This window comes from Vigna umbellata, chromosome 2, assembly GCF_029865625.1.
Source record: "Vigna umbellata cultivar VRB3 chromosome 2, Vumbellata_1.0, whole genome shotgun sequence".
Classification (NCBI taxonomy): domain Eukaryota; kingdom Viridiplantae; phylum Streptophyta; class Magnoliopsida; order Fabales; family Fabaceae; genus Vigna; species Vigna umbellata.
In genome coordinates, this window is record NC_142166.1 from 28,550,542 (window position 1) to 28,567,063 (window position 16,522).

Below are 16,522 nucleotides of genomic sequence, written 5' to 3' on the forward strand. Positions count from 1 at the left end.
TTGGTTTAGAAGAAAAAATTAAACACATAATTTCTGGAAAAATAAAACGTTCAACGCGAAGAAGAATTCGACGTTCTGTGGTTGGTTTAAAAGAAAAAGAAAAAATAATAAAAAAGGAACTAAATAACAAAATGTTTAAGCCAGTAGTATAAAACTAAAATTTTATGGGTTGATTTAAATAAAAATAAATAAATAACTGCTGGTTGTAATATATAACATCCTTCTTTTGTTACGGTAGACGTCATATTAATTAAATAAATATTTAGTATTTATTTATTTTTTATTGGACATCGTCTGTTTCCTTAGGGACGTTATGTGATTACGACCATCACGTCCAACCCCAACTTGTTCGACGTTCTATATTGTTTTATACGTCGACCCCATAAAGTGTGCAATGTTCTGTTTGGTTTATATAAGAGAAAAAAAATAAAGAATAAAAAAGGAATTCACTCTTTGGCTTCGTGCTGACATATAAAACGTTGAATATTTGTCATGGTTGACGTCAAAGTTGGGTAGGAGTAATACTGCTGGAAGCAAACCACTATTTCGTTATTTTTTTATTTTAAATTGAACGTCAAATGTTTCTTAAGTTGACGTTATGTGATTCTAAGGTCATTGGTTTACGTCATCTGGGGCTTATTTGACGTTAATACATTTTAGATTACGTCGACATGCTCCTTGTTTGACGTTAATACATTTTAGACGGCGAACTATTTTAGTAAATGACGTGAAGTGATTCAATTTATTTACGAAAATGTCACCTGTCATTTATAACGTTGGTTATTGAGTGCTTCGACGTTAACCGCGTGACATTATATGTTGTTTTTACACTAGTGAATGTTTGAAAATACAACAATTAATTAAGAGACTAAAAGAGAATTAATAAATGATAAATTTTTTAATGCGCAATTTATCCTTTTTCTGACATATATAGAATATATAAAATGATTTTCATATAAGAAATTATATTTTTTTTTCATAATAGATTTTTTTCTATAAATATAATATAATTTTAGTATAAATTTAGTATAATTTTTTATATTTATATTTTTTTTAATAAAATCTTCGGTAGTAACGAAATATATAATTTAGGGAGAAGAAAGTAGAAGATGTGGATGGTGGCAATCTGAAGTTGGAATACCATGTCATTCCTCATTGTTATTAGTGGTATTAATTTATATTCACACAAACTGATAGTTAGCAATTGCAAAACATCTGGTTGTAATCAAACCATGTAATAGGAAGCACTAATTTGTGCGGCAGCTGTGGGATCATATGCTTTCATTTTTAACTCCAAAGAATGTTTGTAAACTTAGTTACCATGTAATGATTTAGAATTTGAAATAAAATATCAGTCTTTAATAAGGTTGATCTCTACCTTGACTATGTGCCAGTTAATTACAATTCATTTCATGATTAATCTAAATTCAGTCATTTCCAAAATGATTTTTTATCGTATAATAAACCTTAACTTTTTTTTCCTCTTAATTTTCCTTTAAATAAATTGTTCCATCTGTTTGTGTTAAAGTGACGTATTTGCTCAAAGAATGATTGTATTAACATTTGTGACAAACAACTATGGGTATTTTAAACATTTCTGTTATACTATACTATGAGCACGGCAGTGGAACTATATGGACTCTGTGGACTTAGTCCCATTAAAAGTATAGAAAAATAAAGCAAAAAGGGAAATATTTATACATGAAAATAGTTAGCTTGATATATTGATGAGTGAGATGTTAATAATCAGTTATTATTTATCACTTAATATATTAATGGTTATTTTCGTTATAGGCACGACATTTTAGGAGTATAATTTTTCTTAGCTTGGGACTATATTGTTACGTTATTTTGTTCGTTAAATTACAAATCAAATCAAATAATGAAGTGAAAGGTTTTATTTCTTAAGCATTTTTTTATTTCCATAATATTTACTTTTGAAGGGTTGGATGACGATTCTTTTGTTAGTCGTTTCTTTCTATTGAATTTGTTGTATCAATAATTTCTCTCAGTTAAAGTGGTCTATGGGAAAACTCTTTAATATTCATATTATTTGACCGTTTTTTTGGTGCAATTTAGAATGTGAGATTTAAGGCATGTAGACATTTGATAATCATTTCAGACATATTATAATAAATATAATTAAAAAAATACAGTAAGAGAATGCATGTAAGGATTGATACCAATTCACCTCACTTGAGGTTATACATTCAGTTTCTTAAGCCATCTACTTAAGAAATTCACTAGTCAAAACCTTTGACTAGCAATAAGTATCAACTATAGCAAGTCACTCCTCTTAAGAAATACAACTCTTCAAATTAAAACAAGCTGAACCTTTCCAGGTAAAAATGTTGTTGTTAATGCAATCAAATTAATATTACTAAACTATAATAACTTCAGTATTACTAAGATACACTAGTACAACCAAGGGATATTACCTCGGTTGTTTTGGGTTTATGACTGCGGTTACAGAACCGAGGTATATTCAAGCGAGGTAAAAAGTTTGGACTTTTGGCCTCGGTTCAAAAAACCTGAAGCAGTAAATCAAAAATAAAAATAAATACACTAGTAAAAAAACGCTATTTAAACTCGCACAATAGGTATCGGTTTAGGTAAAACCGAAGTCTATTAAAACACGGTGGTATTTTTGTAGTTTAGTCGAACTTATACGCCTCGGTTCAAAGGGAACTGAAACGTATAAGTTTTATTACCTCGGTTGAAGTACACAACCGATGCCTAAAACCCTGCAATTCCACCTAGCCCTCTGCACAACAAACTTTTCAGCTTTTCGAGACTGACCTATTACCTCGGTTTGCGCAAAACCAGTGTGAAAACATGTTTATGCCTCGGTTTAACAGTTAACTGAGACATATAACTATCAATAAATTTTTTATTTTATTTTTTATCAAGTGTATAAGCATCGATTCCTATGTGAACCGAGGCATATAATGGTCTACTATTTCGTTTAATTGAAGAACCGAGTTAGTATAGCGTCCAGGGGTTCTTAACCTAGTTCTCGCGCTTTCTTCCTCCATTCTCGCACTCTTCTTCCTCCAATACTCTCTCTCTGTCGCCTGCACAAGGCTTCTTCCTCCACTCTCACTCTTCCAAACAATACTGCTAGTGCGACGGTTCTCTCTCTGGTTCTACCCCTCTCATCCACCGTCGCCGGGAGCCACCACCACCTCGTTGTGTGCGCCGTTGGGAGTAAAGCTCCTAGGGAGAGATAAAGCGGTGGCCGTTGGGAGTGAAGCTCCTAGGGTTCTATCCCCTTTCTCAGATCTACAATTCTTCAGCTCTTATCCCCTTTCTCTTCCTCTTTTTCTGTTTCTCAGATCTACAAACCTCTTCCTCTTTTTTTGTGGACCGCCTGGTGCGGCCCGTGCCGTGGTGGAGCCGCTGCGATGGGACCGTTCGACTCTGCTTCGGAGGCCGAGGACGACAACGTCGACGCGAACGCGCTGCTGCCCCTTTGCGATTTTCAGAGTCTGACCAGCATTCGGTTGGGAAGGAAGGAAGGAGTTGTCTTGTTTGTGGAAAATGGGGGAGAAGGAAGGAGTTGTCTTGTTTGTGGAAGAGGTTTTGAGGACGGTGCGGCGGGGGCGTAGCCGGTGGATCTGTTTTTGGTTATGTTTCTCTGCCTTGGGTGTTTGGTTCTGTTTCTCTGCAGGTGCGGTTTGGATTCGCCTCTTGAATTGGGGGTACTGCTTCTTAGTTTTCTCTACGCCTTCTGATTGCTCGCTGGGAAAGGTCTTAGGGTGGATGGTGATGATTGGGGTTGAAAATCTGGAAAGGTCTTTGTTAGTGCAGGTTGGGGTTGAGGTTGAAAATCTGGGAAAGAAATTGTGGTTCAGAACATAGAAAAGTGAAAGGAAAAGAACATGGCAGAACAGAACGAAGAACAGACGAGGAACCAACAAGAGATTTTGATTGAGATTAAAAAAATTAAAAGGACTCTACTGCCTCGGTTGTCTGTTAACTGAAGCAGAATTCAAACACTTTTGACTCGGTTCAAAACCTGAGACATAAAGCCTATATTTTTTACTTCGCCAGAATATGCTCCGGTTCTATAACCGGTGCCTATAAACCAAAAGAACCGATGTCATAATCCTTAATTGTACTAGTGATAGGTCTATTACCTCGGTTCTAGTTTGAACCGAGGTCGTAAACCCTTTTCTTTAAGGACTTTTTGCCTCGGTTCTCTTTTGAACCGAGGTAGTATCTTACAAAATTTAATAAAAAAAAATTAACCAATAAAATAAATTTAATAATCAAATATCAAATCAAACTATTATTTATTATACCTAATGATTCTCTGATGTAATGCTGGCAACTTTAATTCCAATAAATGCTAATAACTAAGGAGTGAGATAATAAAAGATAAGATCTTGACCATTGAAGGGACAAGAAAAAATTACAGGCCCGTAATAAATTAAAGGATTCTACTGAAAATAAAATTCAACCTAGTAAATAGACAAAACATATGACTAATTTGCTAACCAAGACATCAGTAAGAAGTCGTGTTTGTATTCTAATTTTTAAATAAAAGAAATTTTCTTTTGATCCTTCAATGATATATATGACTAACACTCTACTGTACCAAGAGTAACATGTTTTAAATTAAAGGGTACCTACCAAGCTTCAGAATGGGCAGAGCAATATCAAGGGCAAACTTTATAGCCACATAAAGCTCTAATTGTTTAGGGCATATAAATATCTTTGCAGTGACAAACCAAACAACATCTTTGTAACAATAACCATCAGAGGATCCTTACAAGCTCCAATAAATTGGAAGAAACAAAGAAATCCATTATCTTCATAAATAGGCATCTATTAGTCCTACAGTAGCATAAAGATCAAAAGACCATAATATACACTTTACACTATCCATAGATAAGTCTTCAATGAAACAAACGATACAAAGCACATGGTACCCCTGCACTCACAATTCCAATCCAAGAAAACAGTGGTCTAAACCCATAAATTTCCATCATTATAAGCAGTGCAACCCAATTGTAATTCACGTTAATCATATGAGAGTGAAGGGTGTGTGTGCAGTCAATTAACAGTTCCAATACATCCATTAACACAACAACATTCAAGTCCAGAAACACACATAAATTGACATAGTCGAAAACCAGATAGCATCCCCCTTACTAGCTGCTGTAATCTAACCTTAAACACCCACCTAACTCACGGTTCACTTCCAGAATAAAGCACCTAACTCTTTCCTACTCATAATCCTACCTTTATGCAAACTCCTGCATCTGAGAGGTACATAAACGTATTATAGACACTGGACCAGAGCCCAATGGAAACCAGTGATTCTTCACTAAAACTCTAATGGAAACAAATTATGCTCATTACTAAACTTAGGATATTTACTCCAACTATAATAAATTCAAGACAGTCACACACTAGCCAAAGCCATGAATTTCAACATGCTTAACCAGTTCCAATTAGTTGGAAAACACCAAGATCATCAAACCAGAAAATTTGATTCCAATAACAGTAAAACAACCCTTACTGACAGCAAGCAATAGTTCAATTAACAACCATATCACCCCCCAACCTGACCCACTACACACAACAACACACCCTCTTCTGCCCAAAACATTCTCAGGATCCAAAGAGCAGCCATATAACATCCACTCAACTAAACAGACTTTCCCGGCCAAAACACAATGTATAGAAAACAGTTCTCAATTTATTGAACTATGTACAAATTGACTGTCTACCCACTGCCCACACAATTACAAGCGAATAAGTAATTGACTAAACCCATGAATCCCGATATCACAAGCAACGATACAAAGCACATTGCGGAAGCCGATGCGAACCTAGACCACCGCGACCGCAGCGGTGTTCTTGCTACGCTGCACATGGCGACAAGGTACGTGCGGCCTGGTGTTGCGAAGGTGATGCTCGATCTGGGCGCGAATTGTGAGGTGGCGGATGAGCGTGGAAGAACGGCGTTGGATCTGACGTAGGAGATTTTGAAGGCGAAGCCGAAGGGAAATCCGTTTCAGTTCGGGCGCAAGATTCGGCTCGAGGGAGTGGTTAGGGTTTTGGAAGGGGCTGTGTTCTAGTACGCGGAGGTGGAGGAGATTCTTGAACGGAGAGAGAATGAAGAGAATTTGGAGTCATGGAGGTGGAGGAGATTCGTGAACGGAGATGGAAGGGAGAGAATTTGGAGTCGTAGAGGTGGAGGACATTCATGAACAGAGAGGGAAGGGAGAGAATTTTGAGTAACTTGTGCAGTGGAAGGACGGTGGTGCGAATGAGGGCTGACTCAGAAGCGTTTTCTTAGAACCGGGGCATATAGCAACATTTTCTACCTCGGTCTCCTGAGTAACCGAGTCAGTATACTCTTTGAAAAGTGGTTGTCTTAAAACCGATGCATATAACAGCGTTTTCTACCTCAGTCTTTTGGGTAACCGAGGCAGTATATTCTTTGTACAGCGGTTGTCTTAAAACCGAGGCATATGGTATCTTAACTATTACAACATTGCCACTGTATTTTAATAGGCTTCGGTTTTTCGAAAACCGAAGCCTAATGGACGATTTAAAATACCGATTTTGCACTAGTGATAGTAGTCAACAAAATAGAAATTATAAATTCAACCCTAAGTCGTCTCTCAACGAACACAAAATTGATTTTTAACAAATTATTTATAATAAAAACTATACAAAGAGGTTAGTAAAACAAAAACAAAAAGAAGATAGAGATCAATAAAAGAACAAAATAACAAAAGATAAAAAGAAATAAATTTATAAAAAGATTTAAAAAGCTAAAAACAATGATAAAGAAACTAGGTTGATTTCTCTGCTTTTTCAAAATAGGATTCATCATTGGTTATCTAAAGATTATTGTTCAATTAATTATTGTCTTACATTTTCAAATTAATCAATGTAAATTCTCACTTAATTTATTGGTATTCTCACTCTTAACCAAATTATATTCTCAATTAAAAGCAAGAACTTTGTAGATTATTAATCATAGTAAATTTAACCAAAGCACACTCTCAATTAAATATTACTATGCCTAATCGTGTCCATTTGTTTACCTCTTATATCAAGTAAAAAGTTAATTAACCAAAGTACATTCTTGATTAATTATTGTTAAAGTTTTTACCACTAATCAAAGTACATTCTCAATTATTGACAAAAAACCAATCAATCACATGAAAGTTTCTAACTTTAATCAAAGTAAATTGTCAATTAAAAATAAAAACCCTTTTACTCATATGAATTATTTGTTATGTAAATTTAACACCATGTTAACTTTCTATAATGTAAAAATCATTACTTTTACTTGATTAAGAAGCAAAAGACAAATAAAAATAAATCACAACAAGAATCAAAAGAACAAACAAATTTATTCATCTAATCTAAAAATCCAGTTAAGAAATTACAACAGAATCAACCTCGAATGCTTAATATTCCATGGAATGTGGAAATAATATGAAAATATAAGAATAAAGGGTGGATAACATGAGTGAAGAGAGAGGGGGAAATTTGAAACCCCCAAAAGGTTTCTAAGCTCCCCTAATGTGTTTCCCTAAGTCTCTTTATATAGAAATTGGATTGGGCTTGTTTGAGGCTTTTTTGTTGTTGTAATCTTCTTTATAATAATGTAATCTCCTCCAATTATCTTCTAAATAATCTTATATCTTCAAGATATATTTTATTGTTGTGGAGATCTAAAATATTGGAATAGATATTTGCTAGATTAAAAAAGATTTGACAAATATTATCTTTTGATATATATTGATATATTTAAATAAGGTAATTATTTAACAATATCAAATAAAATATCTTAATATATATTTTTCCCAAATTATCTTTAATCATAAACATTTATCAATTATCAAAGCCCTTTTAGTAGAAAAAATAGAGAAAACCGCAAGATCCAATTTTTGTTGCCTGTTCCCTCTTCTTGGTTTGTCCAAATTTCTTCATTTTTCATGCTATGCTTGGTGTTAAAAAAGAAGTGCTTCGTTTCTCACACCAAGAGGGGGGGTGAATTGGTGATGTGTAAAAGTGATTGCTTATAAAATCTTTTTTGCAAAATAGGAAGTCATAAACGTTTCTTGAATCGCAAGTAAATTTGTATGCAATGAAACAGTAAGCGTATTCAAATGCAATGACAGTATAATCGACTTAATGCAAGAAAATTCAAACACTGTAGCTTATACTGGTTCGGCCAATCTGCCTACATGTGTCCTTCCACTCAACCCAAGATAGAAGTCAATGCACTATATAGATATGAGTTTTTACTCCAAGGGCTTTACAACGACCTCATGTCAAAATGTAAATCACCTCTCTAACTCACTAATCTAAGTATAGGCAATACACAAAATAGACAAGCATCAAGAACAATCCTCTTCTGCTGTCAACCCCTTTGAGATCCCCCTCAAAGTCAAGAACCACGTTCTTCTTCTTGTATACACCACATGGAATACCAGAACCTCTCAGCGTTTGCCAAAGCTTTTCCTGATCACGTAGAAAGCATATTCTTGTGTAGAACGATTAGACGTTTCTAATCACAAAATCTTGCTTCACAAGAAATCCTCAAGACTTTATCACCATGGTAATTCTTGATTCTTGGAGCTTTTCTCTCTTCTATAAGATTTCAAAAAGCACACTGAAAAGATATGAAAGTGTAAAGATCATTCATCTTACATAAATCAAATCATGCATCTATATATAGTATAAGACAAATCAGACGCGTTTTAATCGATTATGATATTAATCTAGTCGAATGCATTTCACAGTTATAACAAATTAACAGTAGTCAAATGCGTTAATTGAAAGCGCACTTAATGTAATTGATTGGCAATAAGTGCTTGGTCAACATATTTAAAAATATGATCGTTGTGGCAATTATGTCAAGCAATGAAACAATTTTAAAATCTTTAACAAACTTAGTCGAATACAAGATGCATGCAATCGATTAAGTAGTAACACTTAGCATATTTTTAAAAACTTATCTTCTCAAAATTCATCACATAACACTTGAAAATAATTTGTGCAAACACATGAGTTTTAATCGATTTCACCACCAATGTAATCGACTTAAAACTTATTGCACTACAGGAAATTCATGGATTACCGGCGGGCTACTACCGACGGCCCTTAGGCCTTCGGTAAATTTTGTTTACCGAAGGATTTTCTGACGATCTCTAATAGTACATAATTGGAGGATTTCGGCCTTCGGTAATTGACATGGGACATTACCGAAGGAACTTGACCTTCGATAAGTGGTTGGTGTATAAGAAAATTTTTCCCTCCCCCTCATTTCACGAAAGCTCTTCTTGCCCCCAATATTCAAAATCTCCCAACTCTTTCTTCTCCTAAGTCCTTCTCCCAACTCCCTCTGCTGCCTGTGCACACTGTTCCCTTCACCATCATTGTGCTCTAGCCTTGTCGTTCAATCAAGGAACCCATCTTCGTCATTCGGCCGACCATTCCAAGAATGTCCTTAGAGTCATCTTCTCGAAGGGTCTTGGTCGTTGGCTACCGGTGTTCGCCTGCGTTAGTTGCCGGAGTTCGCCGCTCACATTATCAGTAGGGCGAAAATCAGGTATTCCCTCTCACATTTTCATTTCGCATTGAAACACATTTGCCCTCCCTTCTCTGATTCCCCCAATCTAAGAATCGTCACAACTATTTTGTCCAAGGGTCGTAGGCGCGGGGTATTGGAGTTCGCCTCCCTCCATTGTGCTTCAACCGCAACGTGATCTCGTGAACCGCCATTGTAGTTCAATCGTGCCTCCGCAAACCTGTATTGGCTTGAACTTCACTTCCGATTTTAGGACTCCTATTTGATAACAGTTGAAAAACTGTTATTTTCATGCTTAAAAGTGATACTAAAAGCAACCTTTAGACTTAGAAACTAGCTTGAAATCATGCATTTTGTTTATATTTTCAGAAATAAGAGAGCTGGACAGGTTTATGTTTGATGTCAGTGTTTTATGCAGGTTTTAAGGTGAATTTGATGAAAGAAGTGAAGAAGGATAGAGATGGAATCAGAAAAGAACTCAAAAAGTGGAAAAGAAGAGAAGACGCAAGTACCGCTCAGCGCCAGTTTACCGCTGAGCGGCACTCATGAACTCCCGTTGGCTCCGCTGAGGGGTGAAAATGCCGCTGAGGGGAAGAATCAACACACGCACTTACCGCTGAGCGATAGTTTACCGCTGAGTGGCACTATTTTGGGCTTAGGCCCACTTTTCTGTAATATTTCGAATAGTATATAAGCTTTAGGACTTCCTAGGGTTTGTATCTTTGGCAGAGTATGAAGTAAACACTCACTTTTCCACCCCTTGGAGGAAGATCTTGGATGCTAAGGCTACCCACTCAACTTTCTAGGGTTCTATCTTTCACTATTTCATTGTATTTGATCTACTTTCACCATGAATATGGTGAACTAAACTTTGCATTGTTGTTGGGGAATCAATGTAATCTTTTGAAGCTTTCATATATGGAATTGTGTGTTTAAACATCATATTTATGATACATGCTTTCTTTCATCATTGGTTAGGTTTTTTCTTTTGTGCTCAAAGCATGCATTGTTTAACTCATTCGATGTCATGATTATTGATTCTGTCGATATGGGAACATACGGGGAAATCTAGATCCGGGGAAATTCTCCCAATAGCATATTCCCTAGACTAGGGATATGAGGGATGATTGCCTTTAAGCTTCTGTGCTTTAGAATTAAGTTTGGGGTTGTGATAACAATTGAAAAACTGTTATTTTCATGCTTAAAAGTGATACTAAAAGCAACCTTTAGACTTAGAAACTAGCTTGAAATCATGCATTTTGTTTATATTTTCAGAAATAAGAGAGCTGGACAGGTTTATGCTTGATTTAAGTGTTTTTGTGCAGGTTTTGAGGTGAATTTGGTGAAAGAAGTGAAGAATAAGAGAGAGGACATTAGAAAAGACAAGAAAGAGTGCAAAAAGGAGAAGTCGAAGGCACCGCTCAGCGGCAAACTACCGCTGAGCGGCACTCAAGAGGTGACGTTGGAACCGCTGAGGGGCAAAATGGCCGCTGAGGGGAAGAAAGAAGACGCGCAATCACCGCTGAGCGGTAAATACCGCTGAGCGGCACTTTTTGGGCTTGGGCTTTTGTAATCTTTTGTAACTCTAGATTAGTATATAAGGGCTTGCACGTCCTTTAGTTAGGGATCTTTGGCAGATACGAGGCAAACACTCTCTCTTTCACCCCTTTGAAGGAGGATCTTGGATGCTCAGGCTACCTCTTCACCTTTATTGGGTTTATTCTTTCATACTTTCATTGTTATTCATCTAGGTTCACCATGAATATGGTGAACTAAACCTTGTATGTTTGTTGGGGAATCAATGTAATCTCTTGAAGCTCTCATATATGGATTTGTTGAATACATCTTTGAATTAAGACATATGCTTTCTTTTCATCATTAGTTAGGGTTTTTCCTCTTTGCTCAATGCTTGCATTGTTTAACTCATTCTAATGCATGATTATTGGTTTTGTTGATACGGACACGTACGGGGAAATCTAGATCCGGGGAATTTCTCCCAATATTTTACTGACAACATTATATTGGTTGCCTTAAGCTCCTGCACTCATGAACTAATCATTAGGAATGCTAGGAATTGTATGAACTATTTGATTAGGGAGAAGCCATCTAGAATGGTACATTAGAGAGTGGCATTAACAATGATGATTTGAAAGAGGAATTCCTAAAATATACGAGAGTGGATGAGATGAAATTGACCCCCAACAACATATTCATTCATTTAATCCATTGAAAGTGTTTATCTTATGTCTTTGCCATTGATCAATTCATGCATACATGTTTATTTTCGTCTTGCATATTAAAATTTCAATTATTGTTTTCTTAAGTCTTAGCTAATCAAGAAATCACATAACTAAACTAGGCCGTGAGTCCTTTGGGAAGAACGATACTTGGTCTTACCAAGTTTTATTACTTGAACGATTCGGTCATACTTGCCGATTGTGAAACAAGTTTGTGACATCATATTTTGGTGCTTACAAATTTGTCCATCAAGTTTTTGGCGCCGTTGCCGGGGATTCATGGTTTAACTGGTTAATTTGTGTGATTATTGATTACCTTTGACTTTAATTTTGAATTTCTGTTTTTATTTTTTCTGTTTTTATTTTTTTATCTTTTTAGATTTGATTTTTATCTTTTAGGTTAGATTTTATTTTTATCTTTTTAGATTAGATTTTATTTTAATTTCGAATTTTTATTTTAGTTTTCTGTTTTCTGTTTTTCTGTTTTCTGTTTTTTTTTATTTTTCGGTTTTTATTTGATTTTATTTTATCTTTTAGATTAGATTTTATTTTATTTTATTAGATTTTATTTTTTTATCTTTTTAGGTTAGATTTTATTTTATTCTTATTCTATCTTTTAGGTTAGGTTAGATTTTATTTTATTTTATCTTTTAGATTAGATTTTATTTTTTAGATTAGGTTTTATTCTATTTTATTTGATTCTATCTTCTAAATCTTTTATCTTCTTATATCTTTTCAATCTTTATTTTCTTCTATATCTTTTTGTGCTAACAAATCTGTTCTAGGGTTTTGTTTTCTTGTGCATGCAGAAGGCAATTCGAACTAGAAGTAAGAAAACAACAGAACCACTACTTGAAGGGCTAGACGAGAGTAGAAGGAGGAGAAGAATCAGAACGTCCAGAGAACTTTTCCCTTCTCCTGAAACTCTCCTACAATCATCACCACAAGGTTCTGTTCATAGCACAGGGAGTATGGAGAACAATAATAATGCTAGAAGAACTCTTGCAGATTACACTAATCTTGCTGGACCTCAGCACTTCAATAGCATAGCTCGGCCTAGAGTCAATGCAGCCAACATGGAGGTCAAACCAGCATTAATTCAACTGGTAAAGAGTAATCAATTTAATGGGTTATCACATGAAAGCCCATATGAGCACCTTACAACATTTAATGAGATCTGTAACACGGTCAAGATTAACGGGGTGCCAGACGAAGCTATCAAACTTAGCTTGTTTCCTTTCTCATTGGGAGGCAATGCTAAGCTTTGGTTGAACTCTTTTCCAGAAGAAAGTTTCACGGAGTGGGAAGCAGTGGTTACAAAGTTTCTAAGCAAATACTTTCCACAATCTAAAGTGACTAAAGGAAAGCAAGAGATATCTTCATTCAAGCAGGGCATGGAGGAATCACTGGGACATGCATGGGACAGGTATAAAAGCTTGTTACGTAAAACTCCCACGCATGGCTTTGAAGATCAAGAAGTAGTCCTAACTTTCCTTGGAGGGCTTGGTTCACAAACCAAGATGATGTTGGATGCCTCAGCTGGAGGCAATATCAAATGGAAAACTCCAGAGGAAGCAACTGAAATTATTGAAAATATGGCTACAAGTGATAATGAGCTTCACAATGAAAGAGGCGCCCCTATGCAACAGAAAGGGGTTCTTCAATTACAAACCCATGATGCTCTGCTAGCACAGAATAAGATTCTAACTCAACAGCTGGAAACTCTGACCAAAACTCTTGCTTCACTACCTAAAGAGTTAAAATCTGCTGCACAGGTACAAACCCAGTTGTGCGAACTGTGTGGAGGTGATCACATCAATGGCCAGTGTGCTTTTCCAGTAGAGGCCTTGGAGGATGTTAACTTCATGGCTAATCAGTTTCCATACCGTCAAGGGAATTATAATCAGGGTTGGAAACCACATCCAAGCATTGGCCAAGGACAAACTGGGCAGGCTAATCAGTTTAATAAGCAGCAGCAGCAACCAACTTTGTGGCAACAATTATCTATGCTTAATGACAGATCAACAAAGTTGGAAGAAACTCTTCAGCAATTCATCCAAAAAACTGAATCTTCTCAAAAGAGCACTGAAGCTGCTATAAAGAATCTGGAGATTCAGATGGGTCAGATCACCAAGCAATTGGAAGAAAGACCCAACAGAAACTTTGGGGCTAATACTGAGGTTAACCCCAGAGAAGAGTGCAAAGTGGTCAAGAGTGTAAATGAAGAGATCATTGAGTTGGAAGAAGAAGAAGAAGAAACAGAAGAAAGAAGAGAAATAGAGAGTGAAAATAATTTTCCTTTTCCAATAAATCAGGAGAAACAAATGGATTTCACAGAATTATTTAATATGTTGGATAATGAAGCACCTTGGGAGCAGATTCTACAGAAAATCACAGTTTACACAAAATCTGATGAGAACATCTCTACAAAGAAAAGACGTAGAGATGAGGAAGCAAAGAAGTGTATAGCTGTTAAAAAAGAGCCATTCCCTCCTAAAGCATCTGATCCAGGCAGCTTTTCTATCCCTTGTTCTATAGGGAAGAAAAAGGTAAAGAAAGCTCTCCTTGATTTAGGTTCAAGTGTTAACTTGATGCCTTATTCTTTACTGGAGCAAATTGGCAAGGTTAAAATGAAACCTGCAAAGGTTAGAATAGTAATGGCCGATGGATCTTCAAAGGAGTCAAGTGGAATTGTAGAGGACATTATAGTTTGTGTTGGCAAACTTCAGTTCTTGGCAGACTTTGTGGTGATGAAGATGGAGACCGAGAAGATACCTATCATACTTGGAAGACCGTTTATGAAAACGGCCAGGGCTATCATTGATGTGAATGAAGGTATAGTGGTTCTCCAAGACAGAGAGGAGAGAGTGGTGGTGGATGTGTTCAAAGATGAGATACAAGCAAAGGAGGAAGAAGCCAGTTATAAAGCTGCATTTCGAGATGCACCCATAACGAGAGGTAAAAATAAAAATCTTAAGGTTTCTGATAACCATTGTTTGTATTTTCAGGCACCCAAGGTAGAAGAGATTGGAAAAGGAGAAGAAGTTCCTAGAGACTGGAAAAAATTAAGACTCCAACTTGGCACACCTGTAAGACTTAAGAACAAGTTGTGGGTTATTAAAGGCTTTAAAGAGAAGGAGATGATAGAGATAGAGTCTCCATATTCTAGAGAGTTCAAAACAGTCCAAAGGAAGCAGTTGAAAGGTTGGTGGAAGGACTACATCAATTATAAAGAAGATGGAATGTGAGCTTTAACAGGGTCAAGCTAGTGACGTTAAAGAAGCGCTTGCTGGGAGGCAACCCAGTGGATTTACAAACTTTTGATTTGGTTTTGTAATTTATAATTTGTGAATATTATTCTGTAATTAGGTTTTTTGTTGGATTTAGCATCTACTGAAGGATGCTAGGTGGTTAAGTATCTACTGAAGGATACTAAGTTTGTAACACCTACTGATGGGTGTTGGTGAGAAGATTTTGCACCTACTGATGGGTGCTGGTAAGTTTGAAACACCTACTGATGGGTGTTGGTGGATTTTGGGTCAGGCTCGTGACGTTAAACAAGCGCTACCTGGGAGGCAACCCAGTTGATTGGTTGTTTTCTGTTTGTCTATTTTAGTTAGGGTTTGCATAAGCATTTTTAACATTGAATTGCAGGGAACCTATGAGGGGTATGCTAGGAAGGCACGTAGGTCAAGAAAAGAAGGAGAAGGGCACATCACGAAAGTGCCGCTGAGCGGCAGTTACCGCTGAGCGGTACTAACGCAGATGGGCTTAAGTTCCCCTTAGCGGAACCCGAGCCCATTGGGGTATTTTTAAACCCTAAGCTGCACGTTTTTACACTCTTTCAAGTTCTTCTCTGCATAAACACTTCCACACCTCTTCTCATAGGTTTTCCACATCTTTTTACTCCTCCCTCTTTAGAAGATTTCTCTTCCACTCACTTTTATACTAGTGTGTCATCAAAGTTTGGGGTTGGAAGAGAGCATTCTAGTTTGGAAGCATTCTCATATCATCTAGCATCTCCACCCAAGTAAGTAAAATGCATTTTGTTCATTCTAGGGTTCTTGAATTTGAATGTGATTGTCAAAGCATGAATACTTAGGGGTTTTAGTTTCTATGCATGATTTGATGATATATTTGATGTTTGAACCGATTAAACTGCTTGATTATGAACTGGAAAACTGAAAATTGCATTTGGGTGGAGTTAGGACTGTTTTAAAAAGAAGATTTGCAAAAATCTGCAGATCACCGCTGAGCGGCATTTACCGCTGAGCGGCACTCTGCCAGATTGGTTTTTTCTGGTTTATTGCGTGTTTGAATGTGGCACTGGTGGCGCTGAGGGGAAATTCTGGCCCTCAGCGGTGGTTTAGCTTCAAAAGGAGTTTTGTTTTGTGTTTACTAATGATTAACATCATGTTCTGTGGTTTTGGATTTATGTTTGAATGCAGGAATGGCATCCTCTTCAGGAAAGAGATTGAAAACCATGGCAACCAAGAGAAAGGAAAAGGAACCAGAGCAGCCCCATAATGACAGGTTCCTCTCTAGGAAACATGAGAAGCACTTTAGGGTGGTTCAGGACAGGAGACTTCTAATGGAGAGAAAAGTTGGAATGATACCTAACTTTGCTCCTCAATTTGGAGAGCAAGTGTTAGGGAATGATTGGGGAAAGCTAGCCACTTATCCATCACCTGCCAACATAGCTGTGGTGAAAGAATTCTAC